Genomic DNA, 19,967 nt, shown 5'->3' with positions numbered 1-19,967 from the left:
TACACACTGCCTAAATCGGCAAATTTGAGTGTTTGTGAGACCAATGGACTAGGCTAGGCATATAGAATCCTTCAACAAGTCTTCCAAATAAAACACTATTAATGTATATTGAGAATGGCAAATAATTGTGATTATTTTGAAACAAGTATATAACGCGTTCCTAAAGATTCTTTTACTTCTTTTTGCAAACTTTGTAGAATTGATACTGATCTTCAGTCAATAATTTTTGCATGCTTCCTTCACAACTTTCTATTATACAATGTTGTAGGATCTAAACTTTATGCGCACTACAAAGTTGTGAAATTTATATTGATCATAATTGCATTGAAAGTAGATTAACATCTGTATTTTGGTTTAGTCTATAAATTTTGTTATATAATCCAATTGTTCATCTTGACTGACATTAACCAAATGATGCTTTTGCTACGAACCTTAACTTTTAAAGAACTTGTTTATAAGCACTTGTTTAGAATTTGACAATTTGACTCCTAGCCATTTCCTTGAACCACCCCTAGGTACGTAATGTCTCAATGTTTTCTATTGCATTTTAATTCCCTTTAACGATCGAGTCAGTTCCAAAATGTATCTATTTCTATCATTTGTCTTACGATCTCTTCATTACAATCCATCTCCCCTCTGGTTATATAATGCACTCGCTTGATATACTACTATGATAATACTTACCCTCTCCATTTCTTTATCAATTGTTTTCTTGATACATATATTTAGGGAGACCAACTCAAGAAGTTTTCAATAAGAATAAAAACATTGGACAATTTCACACCCAAAAAAAAAGATCTTTTGTATATATACATTCTCTTGTAGCAGGTGCCATTAACCATCTCTAAAGTTATGGCCTGTGCTTGCACTGAATATTGAAGAGGATTTTTTATTAAGTTATGTAGCTACTCATGTGAGCTAATGTGCTCTGGGATAGTGAACAACACTTTGTAAGTACCCTTCTACTCAAACATGCTCCAAATTGGTCTTACACCTGTGATAATTGTTAGTCACTAATGAATACATAAAACTTACATATTGACATGTCTATATCAAGGTGCCAATCTTGCTAATGGATCAGACATACAACTCTTGTTTTGAAGGTAACGTGACTTTCATTTATAATTGGAGGTGATAGAAGGCATGTACCTTGTCGCAAGCAGGTGCATACACCCACTGAGTTGTTTCTTAACACAAAAACAAAGAAAATGGAAGTTATTCCTGCATTGAAGACTTGGTGCTAGCATGTATAATAAAAGAGGAGGGGGAGGGAATACTAGCAGAGGTCAGAATTTTCCAGCTGTGTCAGAAAGAGCCAAAGATAGAGCTGCATATGGGTGAAAGCATGTTAACCTGTCATGCTTTTTCATGTCCCGGACAATGCTAACTAGCACAATTTTGACATATGCTAACTAGTACAATAACTTGAGCTACATCTCCAAGATCTATGACATATGATATTGAGGCGGTCCGGGGCGGGCAACAAGAAGAGCAACCTCTAGACACCCTTCAAGGCTCCCGTGCTGCTCAATGGGACTGGGGCACAACACAACTCAAACCAAAACAACAAACCCCCAGCCAAATCCCAACTACACAAGGGGCACCACCTAGTTTAAGAGCAAACTAGGACGCAAAAGAGGAGAATCGTTAGAGCAACCCACAAACAAGCAAGGAATTTACACTAACACTAACACCAATGGAAAACTCTCACACACTAAAACACGAGAGAGAGAGAGAGAGAGAGAGAGAGAGAGAGAGAGAGAGAGAGAGAGAGAGAGAGAGAGAGAGAGAGAGAGAGAGAGAGAGAGAGAGAGAGAGAGAGAGAGATGGTGCTCGGGCTGCTTTGAAATGTATCGTTAATGATCAAGCAAACATAAATATATATATGTAAGAAAGAGAGAAAAAGGGGGAGAGGGTGATTGTTGCATTAATACCTTCTTACAAATCTCTCATGACAAATCAAAGTGAGACTAGTATTTGTTCAACATAGCTTGCGTAAATTTCACCACAACACATCACAAGAAAAACCACCCCAATCACTGTCTTAAGGCCAGGGGAGTCCTCTCCACCCTGTTGCCCTCTTACAGTATGTGGGATTTATGGCTAGATTGATGACAACACCCGAGACAAGCTATCAAGAACTTAACAAAAAACACCAAGACACTTACGCATCATTGTTGTCCATTACTTCACGTTGGAAGGGAGACAAAGTATCCAAGCTTAGTCCAAATCCACCCTCCTTGATTCAGCAAATGTTGGGCTTACACTAGTAGGAGAAATGATAGATTTCCTACTCTCAATTGAATGAACACTCTCTCTCTTACAAATGGCATAGAGTTCCCTTGCTAATCCCCTATTACAACACATGCACATGCATAAGACAATGAGCTTCCACTCAAGAGCTCCTTCTAGAGAGGTTGAGCTTGGCTTCTCAAGCTATAGCATAGTGCTCTTGCTTATGGCTCCCCCTTTTGTGCTAGCTACACCCTCCTTTTATAGCAATTTTGAAGGCTAGGGTTACTCCTCTAACCATGGTTGGGTTAGATTTTCAGCAATTTATCTAATTTCTTTTGCTTGGAATTATCAAGAAGTTGGTGGGGAAAGAGAGAGGAGAGAAATGGAGGTGATAGGACTTTTCATAGTGGGTTAGTGTTAGTAGAGTTAGTATTAATTTACAAATGGAATTGGATATTTACAATGGGAGTATCCATGTAGGATACAAATAAGGAAGAAAAACTCCTAAGAGGTAAGAAAAGGTGGATTTCTTACAAGGTTGATGCTCCAAGTGTCTTGAGTAGGGCCAATTTTGACGCCTGTTGACGGTCCACTAGCTTTGACGGTACATTTTTTCTCCACTCTTGACCTTCCTTGAGAGACAAGGTAATTGAAGCTGAGTAATCAATCACCATGATGCTGTCTTTTAAGAGAAGAGGCTGAATTTTGTGGTTTTTTTGATAGATATGGGTAAATTGGAGGAGGAAAAATGAGACTAGGTGGTCAATTTTGGAATGGAATTGTGTGTGGGAGGTATGAGTTCACCATGGTTTCTCTTATTCTTCAAGGTTGAGGACAAGGTGAGTAGGGTGTAGAGAGGAGTGGTGAGAGAGGTGGGGATGATGAGTGGAGAAGTGTGTGTGAAAGAGGAAAATGATAAAGTGGAAGAGAGAGTGTGGCTGCATAGCATGGGAAAACTGGGGTCCACTAATAAAATCATAGCTCACAGCTCGTAGCTCAAAAAAATATGAAAAACTTTGAGGCAAAAGTTCAGCCCACGAGCTACAACTTTTGTTTGTATCACCTTTTCAAATTCGGAGAGCAAGTGAACTTTAAAAATTCAGCAAAACCGACCATTTTTTTCCACTCCACAAGGTCCTTGTGGGGTCCTTCTTTGGATGATTCTTTTGAATATCTCCAAGAGTGAGCCCTCCATAGTGCATGTATGCATGCCACCTACCCTTGACCATATTTGGTAGGTCTATAATTGAAGATATTGTTGAGATTGTGATATAAGTGAATAGTACAACTAAGAAAATCAAATATTGAGGGGTCTAAAAAATATGTACATGTCAAATATAAATAATATAAGTGGAGAAAATATAAAGGGGTCAAAAGAAATCTCTCTCATTATGAGGCTACCATAAAAAGATAAATATTTTTGGTGTTCTAATTTTTTAGAAAAAAAAACAAAATAGATGTAGGAAGGGAAAAATCACAATAGTGAAAAAATATACACATAAATAAAACTAGTTTTTTTGGATTTTTGTTGGGGTGGAGTTACACCAAATATAAGAGAAGCTTACATGAAAATATTTCTATATGGAATAAAGAGTATGAAAAATGGTAAGAAAAATTGTGGTAATGGTGAGGCAATGTACAGAGCATAAATAACACACACCTAGGTAGAAATATTTAAAATAAATGTCAAAATAATTATGAAAAAATCTTTTATTTAGGCCCTATATACAAAGAAATATTTACATACGCATGGGCCATAATATACTTATTTTTTTTATTTTATTTTTTATTTTTTTGGCTCAACTAGCCCAATGACTAGCTAATTGAGGGTTTTTTAAGAAGATATGGGAAAAGTCCCGTGACTCACGCACGCCTATGTACAGTGAAATGGTAGGGATAGCCACAGTGTTTGGGTGATTTTGGTAGGGTGAGGTAACTCACTGTGGCAATTACAAAGAGCCGAAAAATGGCTATCAATATATCAATAGAAAGCACTTGAAACAAGGAATCCAAATGTACAACCTCCGCCAAATTTTGATATTATTTGTAAAAAATTTACCGGACACCCAACTTTTTGAAGATATGCTAACTTGAAACTGCTAACTAGCACAAAAAGCGCGACAGGTTAACATGCTTTCACCCATATGTTAGTGTCCAATATACTATGAGATATGAGGCCACTTTCATTGTCTATTTAGTCAGGATCAAATATTTCTCCGGTTGTTTTCGTTAGAGTTGGGCAGACACTAGGAGGTCTCTTGAGGAGATGAGACGATGGGAGAAATTTACAGAGGGAGATCATTGACTTGTTTAGAGCAGAGACTCGACATTTAGATGAACAAGCTTCACAATCAACTTCAGAGTCCAGCAAAATTACCAAAGTGTATATTGATCATCGATAGAGTCATTAAGCTTGGGAGAGCTAGACGGCCATGTCTTATACGAGGGCCACTATGACATTGATGGAGGTGGTTATTGACAATGTTCTTCATGAACCGATGCAATACATCCTTGGATAGAAGCCAATGGCGGTCATCCTCATATGATGATGTTCAGTTTAGCCTTTATTTTATGTCAATTTATTTTGTATCCAACATTGTATTAGATCCACCGAAATTGTATCGCTTGGATCTCATAGGTTATTTTGACCTTTTGAAGAAGATTAATATAACGTTTTGTGGTGGTGGGGGAAGGGGGAGTTGCTTGTTAGCAAGTGATGCTACGAAGAAATTATTTGATTGCCGTTGTGATGCAACAAGAAATAAGACGAACAAGATAGCCATGAGAGACTACCCCAATTACAACCAATTAATTAATGATTTACAAAAGGGGTGTAAGTATGAGGCCACAGTTAGAGAACCAAGGGCGTGCAGTACTATAAGTGATGATGGTCGTAAGATGTCGAGAGCATAATCCATCACTAGTACTGCAATAAACACTGGTAGGCTCTGCAGCTAATGAGGCATTTGGTGAACCTCCACCACCATTAGAAGGTGACCGTAGCATAGCCTCTTGATGAGGAGAGCGATTTACATGAAACTTTGCAACAATGCAGCTTCTAGAAGCCTCCAAGCATCTATTTGAGGTAGTTACACTAAGGTTTGCAAAAGAGAGAGTGGTCTCGCATGATGCAGCCTCAATTTTCTGTGAGCATCAACCATGAGTTGTTTTGGTGTCCACTACCTAACTCAAGGCGCACCCAAAGTAGGTTGAGTACAGTGCACGGATCTCCTCTAAAAGGCCTCTAATGACAGGCGTAAATTCTGGAGGAAGAAAACTACGGGACAAAGAAGGGACGATAAGGAAAGTAAGAGAGATAGAGAGTGTGAAAAAGGTGGGTGAGTAGCGAAGACAGTACAAGCAAGAGAGAGCTGCAGTTCATCTGCGACATGACAAGGTGGCGGGGGTGGTGGTTAATGCAGTACAGATGCATGGTGACGACTTGAATATGAGGTGGTTGTGAGACATTGGGTGGGGTTGGTGGACAAGGGGCCCTATCTAATAATGAAAACCATGCATGGAACCTGTGAAAGTCAGAGGAAATCGGCATCCCAGCTCTCAAGGCCCTTCTGTTTATGAGTCTGCATGGTGGCTGCAGGTAACTCTATGAAAGAGACTAGAGGGGTGGTTGGCTTGTTGTCACCAGGACTGCCCCCGCTGAAAAGGAACTCCCACAAACAAACATGGGAGAGTCTTGAGATAGAGATTGAAACTGTTGTGGTTGGCAAAAATAATAATAATTAAAAAATGATTGAGACAGAGAGACATCATGGGTTGGCGGCACTATGCACGGTTGAAAGTGGCATGCGAGAAATCTCATGTGTTGCATGGTGGGTGAGTGAGGTGAGAGAAGGTGTTGGCTCTGAGAGAGAGAAGGTAAGAGATTAGCACCGTAGGGCAGTGGGTGGTGGCCAAAGAGAGAGAGTTTGACTGCACCTCTGTGTGACTGTGAGGTGATGAGAAAGAGGGAGGGTTGATGCTCGTTAACGCACCACAACCGCATGTTGCATAGCAACTAGCCAAGGGGGGGGGGGGGGGGGGGGGAGAGAGAGAGAGAGAGAGAGAGAGAGAGAGAGAGAGAGAGAGAGAGAGAGAGAGAGAGAGAGAGAGAGAGAGAGAGAGAGAGAGAGAGAGAGAGAGAGAGAGAGAGAGAGAGAGAGAGAGAGAGAGTTCTATTATCATCCTCGAAGGTCAAATATGACCTATGGGACCAAATGAACATGTCACGTGGTGTGAGTGGAGGTCATAAGTGACTCTCGATGCTAAAAAATGGCTGAAATGAGCATCGCAATAGAGAGTCGACATCGTGGTTGGGAGATGAAGGTATGTAGGGAGAGATCCTAGTTGAATATATGGGGAAAAGAGGACCTAATGTGGTCAAAATCTAAGCACTCAAGTAGTGTGTGGTACTCACTCTCTTGCACTTGATGAGGGCATAAGGTGCAAAGTCAATGAGAATCCTCGCCAGCCAGTGCAATGTCGCGTCTTGTAGCTTAGAGAATGGGAGCTAAGACGAATGGAGGCAATAGTGCAGATTTCACTGAATGGGATGGGCTCAAGGATGTAGGGATGGGTTTGGTTACCGCGTTCGGAGAAGAAGAGAGATTTGTAGATTGGGGCAATGTGTGTGGTGTAATGGCTGAAGCGAGAACCTTTGGATTTCTCCCAAGCCGTGATACATTGGCATTGTAAGAAGGCCTCATTAACTTGGGAGAGTTGATCGATGCATCTTTGACCAAGTGACATGCATCCCGTCTTCCAAACCATTTCTTGATGTCAAGCATCCACCCCGAACTTAGTATTTTTCTCTTGCATGTCTTTTGGACCTTTTGACTTGCTTCATATACGATTCTAGAAAGTCGATACAAAGGGCTACGTTGTGTCTTAAGCATGTACTCCACAACCCTTTGCATGCCCAAGACCTCAATGGGAAGCGATACGGACTCAAGAAGTAAGAGCATGTAGGGTGTTTGTGTCTTGACTTGGAGAAAGTTGGTGAGAAAACGCTTTTGGACATTCTCAAACTTTTTCCAAGTAGACTTCCCGATGCTACCACCCCACACCTCCACTCCATAAAGAAGCAGCGATGTAACCAATGTGTCAAAGAGGTACTTTTTGAGATCCCAACCTTTGATCTCTCCAGCATTGCACATGTTTTCAAATGCATAATAAGACCTCTTTCTGGCTTCCAAGCGACGCATTGTGAAATCCTTCCATCTATGATTGGATGGAACCTCAAGGCCAAGGTACTTGAAGCTATCTACCACTTCAAGTTGCTCATTGTTGTATACAATTCATGGCATTTCATCATTGAGGGTCTTTACAAGAATAACCTTGGTTTTTGATCCATTCACAATCAGCCTGCTATGTAGGCAAAAGCGTTCCAAGAAACTCATAAGCTTTGGTGCATCTTCTAAGGTATGTGCCAAGAGCACTACATTATCAGCATAAAGCAAAAGTATGATCACCGCATTTCCGATATAAACCTCTTCTATGCCTTCTTGTTGCATAAAATCAAGAACCATGCATTCCAATTCATCAATGAGTAGCCCAAAGAGGGTTGGGGAAAGTGGGCATCCTTGTTTGAAACCAATGGTGCTTGCAAAAAATTCTGAAATTCCATCTCCCATACGTAGTCGACATATCACTTTTTGGTAGATGTGAAAGACTGCATGCATAAATTCTCTTGGCACTTGAACGCTTTGCGTACGTCTTCAAAGATTTTCTTGCAGTGCCATGTCAAAAGCTTTCTTGAAATCCACAAAGCAACAATACAACTTTTTTCCTTTCAATTGAGACACTTCCATAAGAACTCGAAGAGTGACAAGGTGATCAATAGTGCTATGATGCTTTCAGAAACCTGCTTGGCCTAGTGCACATTTACCTTTCTTTTTATCCCATTCACTTATCTTCATCTCCATGATACATCCAAATAACTTTTCCATCAAAGCACCAACCATTATAGTGTGATAGTTGTTCACATTGTTTACATCTCCTCCTTTGTGCAACGGTTTGATCCAATTTTCACTCCAATCGTGAGGCATGCCATGCTGAAGTGCAATAGTAAACATATCGCATATCCAATATCATGTTTTCTTGCTTGTCCATTTAATCATTTCAGCCTTGACAGCTTGAAGGTCCCCTGCCTTGCGGGTAGCAAGTTTCTCAAGCGCGCAACATACATCTTCAATGGTAAAGAAGGGAGGCATAAATAGAAGGGAGCTACAACACTCCATCTTATCAACATTGGGTTGCTCATAGAGGTTCTTGCAATGTGTCTTATCCTCGAGAGTCAAGTCACCAAAGCTCTCATTACGCTTGCCTTTTAGATTTTTCCAAAACTTTCCACATGCATGTGCTTTCTCTTGCGCTAAAAGAAGTTGTTTTTTGACTTCCCACCTTCTCCTCTTTTTTTGGACAAGTGCTTTGTATGTGTGTGAACATTCCAAGTAACCCTCCTTGTCTTTTCTTGCATCCAACCTTAGCAAGTGTTTTTGGGCTTGACTACATTCCATGTCAAACCATTTCTTTTTGGTGCTACCCTTCTTAGATCTTTTGCAAGACGTGTTTCACCAAAAAAGCATTCCTTTGTACAAGAGCAAATTACTTCTTTGAAAACTTTCCACTTGCATTCTAATTTGGGCTCTCTTGGTGCTCTGTCATGCTTAATATTTGGTCCACCATATCAACATATATAAGTGCTCGTTTGAAGTCTAGACGTAGGTACGAATGATTCACATCATGATTGGAGGCTACATGCTCGAGTCTTTTACCACACTTCATGTCAATATATAACATCCTATGATCTAATTCCGGATTCCATTCACCAAGTGTAAAGCTTTGTATGCATTCTAGAGTGGCTTCCGAAAATAACATATAGTCGATCACTCTATCACAATTGTGCTTTCTACATGTAAAGTCATTGGGCCTTGCCATAAAGATACACCATTGGCAATGAGCATTCCAGTACTATTGCACATATGTAGAAGTGACTTTCCATAGTGATCCAATTATTTTGCATCATTAGAGCTTCGATTATACATGTACAAGTCATCCATTCTTCTTGACACATGCGGCATGTCAACTTGTTATGTGTCGTGCTGTAATGTATTTGTGCAAGCATTCATGTAATGAGATGACTTCACCTTGGTCCTTGTAATGAGAAATGTCTTCCTCTAGTTCAACAAAGGGCTGATCTCTATCCATATCCAAGCGAGCATAAAAGTTGGAGTCATAGTGAGGAATGTAGCAACGTCCAACCACAAACATGACTTGACCATTGTCTAAACTATTGATGAATCCTTTTTTAGTTGGTTATTTGACATTAGAGTTTATAAAGTTGAAGGATGGTCTGCTATCTGGTTTTATAAAAAAGAAAAAAGGCATCACGTTTATCTGTAATTTTTCCCTGAGATATTATATACGGTCTAATGTTTGGTATTTCTTGAGATTGATTGATAGGATGGATTGAGAAAAATAAGGCTTCTTCTTTGGGCTTGGTTTTGCTGATACAACTAGTTTAATACTCGAGAATCAATTAAGTGTGACGATAGGATGGCTAATACGTCGGGTTGAAGCAATCATTTTTTTGCGCGTAAAAGCTACAACTTTGGTACACGTTTATCAAAGGAGTATAATACTCTCTCAGCTATGTTTATCTAGGAATAACTATAATAAACTCATTTTTTTCATTTCAATTCAGTTCTGTACTTTGGCAGTTATAAAAGGAGTAGTATGTGTGGAATATGTTGTTTTCTATGCAAGATTAGAAGGGAGGACTCTGTTTGCAAAAACGTAATAAATTTGCCCATTGTTTGGCACCCACCATTGATGACTTTGTCAAGCACTAAGACATTCAAGATCACAATTTACCTTGTAAAGTGATTTCCATATACAAATCTTGGGAGAAGCCTTCAAACAAAACGTATTCAAGGCTAACGTATCTATTGTCTTGATTGCATGAATACAGGTGTGGACTCTATCTTCTCTTAAGATCTTTTTTTATTTTTTGTTGTTTGAGACTAGTTACCCGACCCTTTTCACATTGTATACAAGCATTGCATATTACCCTATGAATAAAGTCATTAGAATGATACCTCATTCTCATATTTATGTAAAAACATAAATCAAAGACTGAGTCATTTTTTGTACTATTCTTTGTCCCTTGTCTAAAGCAAGCTGTCTTTTGAACTATCTTGTTATTTTGTGTATAAGTAAATAGTTTAAAAACAACACACAAACACACACACACACACACTCTATGAGTGCATGTGCAATGCATGCAAAGTGCACGAGCGGTGAGGAAGGAGACGAGTGCACAATAGGTTTTGGTGTAGGTCTTAGTGAGGATACTCCTCACCACTCCTTATTGTTCCATATTAACCAAACCATTAGATAAAGTTAGTATGGTCAATTGTCCTGAAATCTAATAGTCTCCCACTTGAAGGGAAACATGGCCCAAGTGGCTATTTGTTTATGTATGTACACTTGTACAACCGTGAGACATTCCAGTGGCTTCACCCAACACCCATCATCTCCATGCAATGTGCAAACCGCTATGAGGGTAGAATCTTTGTAAGAGCACTGCAAGGTTGTCATCTATATGAACCTTGTGTAGCTCAATGCACTTACTAGCGAGTATGAGGCTAAGTGTTTTAACTTTGAGTGAAACAAGAGTTTCTTCACTAATGCAATAGCACTTTGAGTATCACAATGTAGTACTAGAGTCTGAGTAATGCCAAGGTCTCCCACTAGATGAGCTAACACACACCTTCCTTGTGATAGCATCAAAAAACTACCACATAATCTTCCTCTATGGTGGAATATGACATACAATCTTGGAGACACAATTTTCATGACACGACTATTTCAATGAATAGAAAAACATAGCCAAACGTGGATTGTGTAACCCACAATGGATTCATCAGTATTTCCAAAGCGTAGACACTTGCTTATCGTACCTTTGAGATATCTCAAAAGACCATATTAGGTAAAGTGGGAAAATCCCAATTCCCAGATTGGACAACTTTCAATATATCATGTACAAGGTGTTGACGTTTTGTACTAGACTAAACATTTGAAAGAAACATTGGGCAAGAAAAAATATGGTTTTGGGTGGTTGCACCATCAAGACACTAGTACATTGATTCCATTTTCATTGTTTATACTCTATTGTCCTACCTACAACTTATCTTAACATGGAGACATTGGTTTGAAGGCCCACGACTTGTTCAAGCTAAGGTCAAATGGAGTACCTGAATTTTTAATTCAAGATCCACCACTTGTCCAAGCTAGCATTCATTGAGAGATAAACCCACTAATGCATGACATCATAGCAACACACACCTCTAATCTAGAAATTCTTAACTTAAGGTACGAGCCATTTATAAAATGTGTAGCATATGTTAATTGCAACATAGGAGGGATAGTTTCAAGGTAAATTTGTCTAAGATAGGCTATGGAGGAATGCAAAGTCCACTTCTTATCTAAGCTACAATTAATGAAAGGGTAAGCAAACGTGTTTACATAAAATTTTCTCTAAGTACTTTTCCATTGCAACATAGAAGGTTCAATTTAAAGTTCAAGAAATTATCCTAAAAACATATATAGTGAAATAAATACTACCCACAAGAAAACATTAAATATGTTATTTTATAACAAATTGGAGAAGTTAACGTCCAGAAGCATCCAATTATGCGTAGATCCTAATAAAGATATGCATGCATACATTGACATCTCAATATATGCACTAAGACTCCATGGTTTTCCTCTCAGCATATTTTAGTTTCCAAAACTCTCTTACATGGAGGATGTAAAATAACCATTCTTGATTCATACATTTTTCTCCACAAACAAGTTCTCTCACACAATTCAAAGTCCATGATTTCTTTTCTCCCAATGCAAACAATTGGACTTTATATTTTTGCTTTCAAAGACTTGTAGGTTCTAAAACTCTTTTATGTGAAGGACACAAAAATAAATGTTTTAGGCAAACATGCGTGCCAAGACCAAGATATTTCTTGGACATCCATGAATTCTCCATTCCATACTTGTAAGGTTTATTTTGATATCAAACATAAGTTTCTCATAGTTACAAATGGATGCAACCTTGATATGGAATGAATCCCTAAAGAACAAAAATAAATATTATTAAATATATCATGATGAAACACAACCATAATCAAGTAAAATGAGTCCCCAAAAACAAGGTGCAATCTAGAACTACATTGAAATATCCTTAGACTTGAATACACTCTAGTAATCTAGTGAAGTCCCCTTAGACTAGGGTACAGTTGATCGACACATTTTTGTTCTAAAGCAGGATTCTTTGTCACTACATTGGATTCTCCTTGTAATTGGATACACTCTAGTAACACATGGAAGTCCTCTTAGAGTAGAGTGCACTCTGTTACAAGTCCCTTAGAACAGAGCACGATCCATCACATAGGATTCTCCTTATAATACTATACACCGGAGTAATACGTGGAAGTCCCCTTAGAGAACGGTGCACTCCGTGTACACATAATTTTCTTTATAATAGGATGCCCTATAGAATACATGCAAGTCCCCCTAGAGTAGGGTGCACTCCATGCAAGTGTTCATCAAATTGACACATCTTTTTTTAAAATAACCTTTTAATTATATACTAATAGAAATACACATCATACTAAAAGGACATCATGTGGCCATAAAAAGGATCATTGTCAACCTTCTTTAATGTTATCACCTTGACACGTACACAAGAAGGACATGATTTGTCTCAAGATCACTATACTAATTTACAATTGTGTTACGGGTATAATCTCTCTTGTCTCTTGCATACAACCATCAAAGTAACCATGGAATAATAGTTTCTTGCAAGAATCTTTGAAGCTGCTCAGGTGTTTGCCTCCACATCTTTGGAAATATAAGATATGTTCCTGGCATATTCCGCATCATCCTATATGGGCTATCATAAAAAATCAAGGTATTCTTTGCATCCAAGTCCTCAAACATCTTCCAAATATCGCTCAAGTTTTTATGATAAACCCTTCTAAATCCTAACATGATGTTTGCATTTTGGCAACACTTGTTACTCATAAAGATCTTGAACTTGCTATAATGATTTGGGAAAAAAATTTGTGTGATGTGTTGCACTCTTGTTAGGTTATAGCAACTCGATATCCACATCTCAAAGTATTCACCACATAAATCCAAAAACATTTCTGCGTCTAGGCGCACCGCATGATAAACTTCATATTTTTCCTCCACAAGACGCATGTGATGAGCCCAAGATGGCATAGAGTCTCCATGTTTTGTTTCAATTGTCTTCAAAAGCAGTCCTTCAAGGTCCAAAACAAACACTCTTTTGACATTCTTGATAGGAAGTGGCAAGTGACAAGGAGGTGATTGATATATACGGCAAGGCCTTGGATGAGGTTCGTTGGGTGCTTCAAAACCTTCCTTCAAATCATGCCTATAGATAGTCGACCCACTTTCTTGTAGTGATGACTCTGCAATTGAAAAACAAGAAATTTATTATATCTCAAAGAATACAAACAATTTCTAGATTTTCTACACTGTGGTATTATTAGATGCCAAAGTCCATCTTCAACTTCCTCGTTGCCATAAACAAATCCCAATTGAAACCTTACAAATCTTCACCATTTCTCCAAGCTATGCTTCTTTGAATCATGGAGATAAGTAAGGTCTACCACCTAGCTAGGCTAGGCTCCACTATGAATGGGAAAAAAGTAAAACCTACCATAGGTCCAAACTAGGACTGATGATGAGGGGTCTCTTGTTTCAAGGTCTACCACTTTTCCAAGCTATACTTCATACAATATAGTGGTGGATAGCTAGACTAGATTGGGAATGGGAGAAAAGGTGCAAGGTCCACCACCTGTCCAACCTCTTAGGCTCTTTGTTAAATGTTTTCCTTCTCACTACATGGAGGACTTGTGATATGTTTCCCATGAGGGGCTTTACCAAAAGGTCCACCACCTGTCCAAGCTTGCTCCATGGAATATCTAGAGATTTTTTTTTGAGACTTGCAAGAAGAAACAAAAAGAAAAATTTGATACCATGCACATGTATATTCAAGTATGTGAAACAAGGTTTAAGTCATAAAAGGTACCTTAGGGGTGTGTTTTATTTACCTTAGAAGATTGTTCTCAGCTTTGACCTTGTTTATATAAGCCTTTGCAGTGGTTGCCTTCAATGGTCCCTTTGTAGTACATCCCAATTGCCTAGCTAGATTGATCAGATGTGGTGCCTTCATGCTTTCAACAGTTGTACCTTCTTTTTATAGTATCGCTTGTATTTGAGCTCGTATGATGTCATTGTTGTCAGTTTTGTCACTTGCTCGATTGTGTTTGCCTTCAAGGATAGCTTCACCTTTGTCATATTTTGCAGGAGTTATCCTTGTTGTAAAGAACACCTTGGCTGACCAAGCATCATTTTTTTGCTTCCAATTATCTTTGATTTCTTTATATTTCCTCTCATTTAACAATGCTGGTTGTCCATAATGATTAGAGGCAATGAAATTTTGCACATCCCTTATCTCATCTAGCTCAAACAAGTAGGAAAGCAACTCCTCCGAGAGCATATTGTCAACCAATTTTTCACCACCCATCAAACTGGGATGGAAAAATACAATTGTTTGCACGGGAAATGCATCCCTTGTAAGGAGAGTCATCAATAAGCATTGTTCTTCGTGGGTCACATTCATACCCCATGGCAATTTTAGCTAGAGGCTTGAACATTGCCTCAATGGTTGGATTGTCAGGTCTAAATAATTTATTGCTTTGACAAGTGTAGCAAACTTCTTGATTCCAAATTGCAAAGAAAGGCAATGTACCTTTTGCTGAGATCTCTAGTGCTTTAAGAATTTGAAGCACATTGTTCCTAGTATCCGTCGACCAAATTGCAACATTAAACCTCTGTAATATTGTCTTCAAGAATTGGATGCAAACTGACCTAAGTATAATATATCTTCTTGGATCTAGTTGCACTGACTAGTGGTGTGAGGACGGCTGAGGGGAAAGTTTCAATAGCAGACCATTTAAGTCCAAAATAATTTTGAGTATGGATTTCTCAACATCTGCACTAGATGGAGTAGCAACAAATGGAAATGTCTCTTGAAAAGACGTTTTAGTCTCTTTTAAAGTAGGTTGTATTGTTGGAGTAGACATTTATTTATTCTCACTATTGTAAGCTTGCTCAAGGTGCACATCACCAGACTTTGGTATAGACGTATCATCCACCTTGGGCATGTCAGAAATAATAGAATTATGGGGTTCAACAATTGAAGACTCAACCACATGGTCCTTATCCCCAATTTGTGAATCTAAAAAACACAAATAACATTGGTTTCTCAAAAATCACTAGAATTTAAATCACCAATTTTAAACATGTGGAAGTTGAACTTAGGAGTTTATTCAAGGTAAAATAAATGTTACCATATACATGTGGTAGTGATGTGTGTGAACACACTAGGACCGCCGGGGCATTTTTTCCCTCTTTAGGAGGTTTTTTCCCCCGTGCATTGTATATACGCCCATCACTCTAGGGCTATCTATCTTTCCATTGCACACTAAGTAACACACTCTCTATTGTGTGCCTTGAGCTTCCTTCATCTTCTCCAAGCTGTGTGTGTTTCTCTGCAACCCTAATTCCAACAATTGGTATCAGAGCAGGTCACGTCCTCCCGGGCTTAGTCGCCAGCTGCTCCAGCACACGCCTGCTCACTTTCTCCGATTTCAGTGAGCTTTGGCGAGCGTTCGCAGGTTGACAAATATTTTGATTTGGGCTCATTTCGGCCTCCGTTTCCACTACGGGCAGTACTGCACAGGCTATTTCGTCATTTTGTGCAGATTTTTTGTCAGTGCCGTTTTCTGCATAACAGGTGCCTTATAGTCTTCTACGGTTTGTGCTATATAGCACAAGTTGTTCCCGCTCCATTTCTCCTATTTTCGGGCAGTTTTCACATCAGGTGCAGCATTTACCATGGCTGACAACAACAACACAGATGTGTTCAAGATGTTTGCTGCTGAGGACAGGTTGGATGGGGACAACTACCCTATGTGGGCTTATATGATGCAACATGTTCTTGTGTAAAAAGGTGTCTGGAACATTGTGCAGGGCATTGATGTACGTCGTGGTTCTGAAGATGTAGGCGATATTGAGGATGTTGCAGGTCTTGCTGCAAGGATTGCAGCTGTTAGAGTTGTTTTGCCTACGGCAGAACAAGCTCGTTGGGATGTTAAGGATGCGCAAGCTCATGTATTGATTGCGTTGTCTGTGAAGCGCACCATTATTCCTCACATCCGTTCAGCAAAATCTGCAAAACAGGCTTGGGATATTCTAGCAGGTCTTTATGCAAGCCGCAATGAGGCTAAAATTGCTTTGCTGCGTAAAGAGCTAGAGTCGAAGATTATGCATGAGGAAGATGATATGGACACTTTCCTTGCTAGTGTCAAGGATATCAATGAGAAACTCATTTCTGCAGGTGAAGTCATTTCGGACAGTTCCCTTGTGCAGACTGTTCTTGATGCCTTACCAGATTCCTACCAGACTTTTGCTAGTACTTGGAGACTGATGACCCAAGGAAAGCCTGAAGTTGTCAAGTTTGATGCATTATGCACATTGCTGTTGCAAGAGTCACTTTCTAGAAAAAACAGGACTAGGCAGCGTGCAGTTGAACAGGCTTTTATTGCTTCTCAAAGAAAGGGTGGTAACAGTAATGTAGCCACTTCTTATGGTTCTGCTACGAGTGGCAAAAATTCTGTTCCTAATGCTTCTGCTGGCAACACTTCGTCTGGCAATTCTGGTGATAAGGGCAAAAAGAAGATGCGTTGCCATTATTGTAAAGCCAATGATCACTTGATCAAGTCGTGTCCTAAGCTGAAGGCCAAAGAGGCTAAGAAGAAAGAGGGTGGTTCCACTGCAAATGCTGGTTCCACTACAAATGCAGCCATTGTTGAGTCTTCTGTGAAAGGAGATTGTGATGCTGATGTTGATGCAGAATGGGCTTTTAGCGCAGAGTGCACTTACAATCCTGCTGTCCATGATGCATGCTTGTCAGTTGCTGCAGATTCACATGTGTGGTATTTCGACAGTGGTGCTACAAAGCACATTACCTCACATCGTGAATTGTTTACCTCTCTCGAGTCTGTCCCTCATGGGAATTCGGTCACTTGTGCCAACAACGCCTCTTATCCAGTTCAAGGAGTTGGAAAGATTGTGCTCACTGCTGCTAATGGCAGTTCCTTCACACTTGTTGATGCACTTTATGTACCTGGGATCAAGAAGAATCTCTTGTCTGTATCCGCACTTGCTAGACTTGGACTTGTAGTCAAATTTGTGGATGACAGATGTACAGTTCATGATCTCAGTTTTGGTGATGAAATTGTTGCATCTGGGCTTTTGTGCCGTGGGCTATATAAGCTCACTTTGTATGACAAGTGTGGACAAAATTTTGCAAATGCTATTGCAGATTCAAGGGCTATTTCAGATGCAAAACTTTGGCATGCACGTTTTGGTCATCTGAATTTTGCCAGTTTGCTGCGTTTGCAGAAATCTGATATGGTTGCTTCTTTGCCGCCTCTTGAAGCACCTGTCAAACATGTTTGTGAAGGCTGTATTCTGGGTAAAATGCAGCGTTCTAATTTTCCAAAGGATGGTTTAGTTAGGGCCACATGCAGGTTGCAGCTTGTGCATAGTGATGTTTGTGGGCCCATGCAAACTCCGTCCTTTGGCAATTACCTGTACTTCGTGACTTTCATTGATGATTACTCCAGGCATGCATGGGTATTTTCGCTTAAAGCGAAGTCCGAAGTTTTTATGTGCTTCAAACAATTTTTGGCTATGGCTGAAAATGTCTCAAAATGTACTATGGGCACCCTCCATTCCAATCGAGGGGGGGAGTATATGTCTCATGAATTTAATGCATTTCTGGCTAGTCGTGGGATAAAACACCAATGTACAGTGCCTTATACACCTCAGCAAATTGGTGTTGCTGAGAGGAAAAACAGGTCACTAACGGAAATGGCACGATGTATGGTCAAAAGTCAAGCTTTGCCGCATTCTTTTTGACTTGAGGCCATCATGTGTGCCACTTATGTACTTAACAGGTGTCCTACGAAAGCTTTGCAGTCTCTTACTCCATATGAAGCATGGCATGATAGAAAGCCTTCTATTGAGCACATGCGTGTTTTTGGCTGTTTGGCATATGCTTTGGTGCCACAAGTGCAGCGTAGAAAATTGGATGATAAGGCTGTCAAATGTATTTTTGTTGGTTATAGTGCTGAAAGCAAAGGTTACAGGTTGTATCATCCGCAAACAAAACGTATTCTGGTTTCACGGGATGTAGTGTTTGTGGAAGATTCTATTCAGCCCTTGCTGTCATGTACTAGAGACAGTAATGTAAGCTCACAGGACATTTATGACACTTTGTTGCCTCTTTTCAGTGGTGGAATACGAATGTAAGTTCCAATGAGGCAAATGTACAGCCTATGGGGGTTTCTAAAAATGTTTTAGAACAGCTTATTACTGATGCAGATGTACATGATGTACTTGATGAGGAAAGGGCTGAAAATGAGCAGGCTAGAGGTATGCCAAAATGGCTGGTGCACACTTTGCGTGACAGTAAATTGGATAAACCTTTATCTAGTCGTACTCGTTCAGGCTCTCGCCAAGCATCTTATGCATCAGATTGTTATGCTTTGGCTGTGTCTAGTTTACATGATGTTGAGGAACCTCTGTCTTTTGATGAAGCACAGAATTCAGAAAATTGGATTGCTGCCATGAAATCAGAATATGATGCACTTATAGAGAATGACACATGGACTTTATGTGATTTGCCTCCTGGCAAAAAGGCCATTGGTACGAAGTGGGTTTACAAGTTGAAACGCAAGCCGGATGGTGAGATCGATCGCCATAAGGCTCGACTTGTTGCAAAGGGTTATGCACAACAAAAAGGCATAGATTATGAAGAGACTTTTGCTCCCACTTGTCGTATGACTACTGTGCGTTTTCTATGTGCATTGGCAGCTCATTTTGGTTGGGATGTACATCAATCAGACATTGTTACTGCTTTCTTGAATGGTGACATATTTGAGGAAGTTTACGTAACGCAGCCTCGCGGTTTTGTCATAAAAGGACAAGAGGACAAAGTGTGCAAATGTAAGAAGGCTTTGTATGGGTTGAAGCAATCTCCTCGTGCTTGGTATGAGAAAGCTGACACTCATTTGGTTAAACGAGGCTTTCGTAACAGTCCAACAGAAAGCACATTGTATCTAAAGCGTGAGGATGATGTATTTCTCATTGTGGTTCTTTATGTTGATGATTTGCTGATCACTGGACCAAATGAGAGACATATTGCTGAATTTAAGGCTGATTTGAATGCTACTTTCAAGATGAAAGATTTGGGGCTGTTGCATCATTACTTGGGTATACAGTTTAAGCAGTGTGATGGTGGTATTGCCTTGTGTCAGAAAAGTTACATAGAGACATTGCTATGTAAGTTTGGACTTGAGGATTGCAAACCTATTGCCACTCCCATGGAAACAGGTTTGAAGTTGAGTCTACATGATGCTGGCGATCCTGCTGATGTCACTCTTTACCAAACTGCTGTTGGCTACCTCATTTATGTATGCAGCACGAGGCCAGATATTCAGTTTGCTGTCTCGCAGGTCAGCAGATTTATGCATAGCCCAGGGTCTAAGCATTGGCAGGCTGTCAAGAGGATTTTC

This window comes from Adiantum capillus-veneris, chromosome 2 (assembly GCF_014529385.1).
Source record: "Adiantum capillus-veneris isolate H3 chromosome 2, ASM1452938v2, whole genome shotgun sequence".
Classification (NCBI taxonomy): domain Eukaryota; kingdom Viridiplantae; phylum Streptophyta; class Polypodiopsida; order Polypodiales; family Pteridaceae; genus Adiantum; species Adiantum capillus-veneris.
This window is presented reverse-complemented; position numbering follows the sequence as displayed.